This window comes from Populus euphratica, unplaced genomic scaffold (assembly GCF_000495115.2).
Source record: "Populus euphratica unplaced genomic scaffold, PopEup_1.0 scaffold91.1, whole genome shotgun sequence".
NCBI classification, from domain to species: domain Eukaryota; kingdom Viridiplantae; phylum Streptophyta; class Magnoliopsida; order Malpighiales; family Salicaceae; genus Populus; species Populus euphratica.
In genome coordinates this window covers 928727-933610 of record NW_011499917.1, presented here as the reverse complement: position 1 = coordinate 933610, position 4884 = coordinate 928727, and the positions used below count along the sequence as shown (strand labels likewise).

Here is a 4884-nt window from a genome sequence, read left to right as displayed (position 1 = left end):
TTCCACTTGCAGTATGCCCGTTTATATTCTTATATCTATTTTTTATTTTATATTAGGATTTTAAAAAGTGACGGCACTTTATATTCTTTCATTTAGGGGTTAAAACAAAATATAACTACACTGTTACTAATATATTTACTATGAGAAAGGCCCACCTATTTAAAACAAAACTCATTCCTTCATTTCATGTTTAATGTCCAGGAAATGAAACAAATCAAATGTTTTGCAGGGGCTCTGCCCTGCTTGCTCCCCTCTAATTCCACTCTAATTCCACCACTGTGTCTAACCCTATCAAACACATGTTGCCTTATTTAGCATGCAAGCCCACAATCATGGGCACAAATGTAAATATCATAACAAAAGCTAGTTAATGATTATGGAAAAATCATTTTAGATTAATAGATTTTTTTTACAGTGAATTATAATAATAATTTCATTTTTTAATTTTTAATTTTTTCATAAGATATAAATGTTTTTTAGCTTTTCTTTCCTTCTCATTCATTATTTCTTCTCTTTCCTTTTCTTTTAACTTTTTACCATTCAGATCATAAAGAGAATAAAACTAAATTGAATAAAAAAAAAGATATATATTTGGGTTTGTTAATCATTTCAAACTGAATAAACCTTGAGTCTAGTAATCATTTCAGGTCTAAGTGTCCATGATAGACCCAAGCGTCATGAGTTTGACAACCATTCTAGATCTAAATATCATGAGTTTGAAAATCACACCAAACCTAAATAAAAGGATTAGAGATGAGTAACAAAAAGTTTGGATAATAAATTAATAAAAAAAACAAGAGAATTTTGAGTATGTTGAATCAATAATTCATGGGAGGACAATAAGTATATACTTGTGTTGTTAACAAAAGAAACTTGCAAGAATAATTTTTCTTTGTTCTTGATAGGAGTTTTTTAAAGTTGCAATTTGTTCTTGATAGGAGTTTTTTAAAGTTGCAAGAGTGCAAACATGTATCTAACAATTGGTATCAACATAACATAATTTAGTTTAAATTCTAGATCTATTTATTGAAATTTGATTGTGTTTGACAAAGATATTTGTTGTTGTTTTCTTAATAATACATCAAAAATCTACAAGAAATTATTAGTTAGATATCCTCATACCATTCAAGTAAATTAAATCTAACATGGTTACAAATATAGGTCTTATACAGCTACCAAACCCTTGGGTCTACGCTTGGATTTAACATAGTTTTCAACCTTATGTTATGTTACTTGAATCTAGCAAAGAATTAAACAAAGGTTTAAAAATTAATCCACTTAATTAGATTTAATTATACTATTAAAACATTTTTTATACACTTAAAAAAAAATTACATTTAAAAGAAATAAGAACATAAACCCACTACAGACTACGGGCTAATATTATAGACTAGTTGTATAATGCATCTCTTGAAAGCTACCCAAGCCTCAATTAGCTTGCCAATACTGTGTATCTATACTGGCACACGCGATAACCCGAGATCTACAGCATAAAAAAGAGGGCATGGGTTACAGGAACTGCAATGGCTCCCTACTCCATGTCGCGGACAAAGTAGAGCAACAACAATACAAGACCTCATTCTGCGTGCCACACGAAAAGGTTCATTGCATAAAAGGTTTGAGTCCAGTAGTTACCCAGCTAAAATCTTTGAGTCTCAATTCCCTCTCTTGGGCAACTGACACATTTAGCAACAACAATACAAGACCTCATTCTGCGTGCCACACGAAATGGTTCATTGCATAAAAGGTTTGAGTCCAGTAGTTACCGAGCTAAAATCTTTTGAGTCTCAATTCCCTCTCTTGGGCAGCTGACACATTGCATGGGATTGACTCCCTCAGTTTACTTTCAAACTAAAGGGCATTTGTATGAGCTTTGTAGCGCTTATGATAATAGAGAACCTGTTTGGCCCTTTCAGTTTGTTTATCTCGGTCTTCTTTGTAGCGACCACAACTGTGACCCACTATTCTTGACTAGGTGTGGTCTCTACCCACACACACCCAACTGTGACAAAAGACAAGGAGAAGAGCAAAGTATTTATGTAACCCAACTTCATTGAACGACATATATATAAAGAATAAACAAGAAGTTGCAAGAATGTGAAAATCAGTAAAATGAATCCAGAAGTGATTGGCAGTAAGCCATCCTGAGTCAAGCCCAACAATCCAAGCAGATAAAAGACAGCCAAGTCATGCAGACCATGCTGCCAGGTTTATATGAGTATTATCAAGGTTAGCATTCAATAACTTGAGAGCAAATTTTTAAAATCCACATCCCTGTGTTACAAATCATATGCATCTAATTCCTTTTCTTTTGGATAAATAAGCATCAAGATGCAAATTTACACATTGGTGATAGAGAGACAGAGGAAAGAATTCTGACCAAAATGACTGCCATAGATACAGCTCATAAGGTTGCAGCCACCATTTTTCTCGACAGGTTTGGGGCACTTTGGACAAGACTTTGTATGAACCGTGATCCAGTTAACAGTTTCAAATTCATCTCTGCACGACTTGCTCCAGCGCTCCCACATTAAGCATGAACAAGGCGAGTGTACTTCTGATAAGCAACTGAGAAAAAAACCACATGAACATTCTACCTCGCAAACTTCATCGTCCTCAGCTCATATAGCATTCCCACAATGAGGGATGCTTGGGCACCATTTAACCATTTTATTGTCCTCAATATATGACTCAAGAAGAAAGTAAGCAAATTTCTCTGCTAAATCAGGATGTCTTATACTAACTAAATTCCTGACAATAGCTTCATTGCAAAAGGCACTACAGTTGTGTTCCAGGCACCGGATGCACCTGCTCTGAACCCCATTTATTTAAATAATGAAGTGTTTTGTTCCATCCTTCAAAAGGCAAAATCAGTAAAAGAGATTTAACAAGAAAAGGATGCTGAAGAGAAAAGAAGCTCTAAAGAGTTTAATCATGATTGAAAATTAGCATTAGGTATAGCCCCTAATAATATGTCAATATACTACCAATACATTCATATACTGTCATCAGTTGCTAAAGTTCCAAATAGAAGTTCAAAATGGTTTTACCAACAGGCAAGCACAATTTTTGGATCTAGGTATGAGCATCTACAACAAAATTGGATACAAACATACTAACTTTGACCAACACCTAACGTCTGAAATCAATGTATTTATAGAATTATGCACATCAGAAATGATATGATTTGCAGCTGAAAAGAGAAAATCACTCATTGAGAATGGGTGCAATGCTTACAATCATTGCAGAAACAATGGACACATTCCATTCTTGTGACCTTATCACCAGATACATCCTCTATGCATAATCACAAGTTATCGTAGAGGATGAAATCAGTGGCACATCATTGTCGAGATGTTCAAAAACAGTCACAACTGCTTCAGTAAACAAGGACGATTTTCCCTTCTCCACAAGCACAGCAAGTAGCTTTTCAACATCCAATTGATAACGGATCAACAATGTCTGTGCACGGTGTTCTTTTAGTGATAGCAACTCCATGACTAAGCAAATCTTCCCTCTAAATCAACAAATCCCAAATCAAAATATCAATAATCGAAATTACAAGAAGACAGTTCAAAAAGTGTGATCCTGTTTTTGCTTTCAGAAGTTAACCTGTGAAGCCAAGAGGAACTCTTTTGTGATCACATGCAAGAAACCCAAAAAGGGTAACAAAAAATTACTTTACCACACTAAAAATCCAACAACTATCTACACATAATCTTCAATATAACCATCCAACCAAGCTCGATAAAGTTACCAATCACCATTAGAGCTCAATTAAGCTACTAATCACCAAAGTCTACTTCCTTTAGGTTCTTCCTCACAAATTGGAGACGAAAAAAAAACACTAACAAACGAAAAAGCTCAATAATTGAAGCACAAAACACCTCACAACTGAAAAGGATCAACAGCTACACATACAACATTAATAAATTCCTCATTCAAATACCCAAGATTAAACACAGTAAAACCCAATTCACAACAAAATACACAAAAATCACCATAAAAATGGCATAAAAATTCGGTCTTTTCACACTAAAAACTGAACAATTATTGGTGGCGTACCCTTTTAGACTTTTTTGTATGCTATGCTCTAACTCTAAGAATTCAAGCATAAAGACAACCCTCCCAGAGTAACAAATACTGCAGCAACTTCCTTTCTTGTCCTTTTGTTTTGGAATTCCCCTTCCTCTCCTCTTGTTAGATATTACTGAAAGGTAGGATTAAGAAGCGACAATAAAATTATGTTCTTTAATTTGCTGCAGACAATTGCAACAGTGCTGGAGTAGCTCAGTTGGTTAGAGCGTGTGGCTGTTAACCACAAGGTCGAAGGTTCAAGCCCTTCCTCTAGCGTTTTTATTAATTTTATTTATTAGCCTTTAACTTAATCTTGATTTTATAATTGTTGAAAAAAATTATTTTTAATAACAATGTTCTTGTAATTTGCAGTAAAACATTGATGGTGAATTCATGATAACCTTTAAGATTATTATTATTATTATTATTATTTTTACTTCTATTTTCTTTTGGATCAAATTATCAGTACACCGACTCCTCTTAGAAGATAAATGCCACTAATCCAATAACGCTCAGAAAGGATTTTTATTATTTTTATTTTTCCGGCTTTGTTTTTCCTTACAGCTTATCAAAACAAATTCCGTTTAAGAAAGAATGGCCGGTTACGTAGCGGTTAACAATTATTTGGGTATTTTTTAAAATATTTTTCATTTAACAAAATATTAAATTAATATTATTTTAGTATTTTTTTTATTTTGATATGTTAATATTAAAAATTAAAAAAAACTAAAATTTATTAATGTATTTTCAAATAATCTTTTTTTTTAACCCGTGAACTGCTATCCCTACACGAGCCTAGCAACATGG

At 33.4% G+C, this 4884-nt stretch overlaps 1 non-coding gene and 1 pseudogene across 1 annotated transcript; one reads left to right on the top strand and one right to left on the bottom strand.

The window, feature by feature from the left end:
- Positions 1-1706: 1706 nt before the first annotated feature.
- LOC105134768 (probable E3 ubiquitin-protein ligase ARI1) overlaps positions 1707-4884 on the bottom strand; it is a 4987-nt pseudogene continuing 1809 nt past the window's right edge.
- TRNAN-GUU (transfer RNA asparagine (anticodon GUU)) lies at positions 4280-4353 on the top strand. The gene has a single exon. It is a non-coding gene; the product is annotated as a tRNA-Asn (tRNA).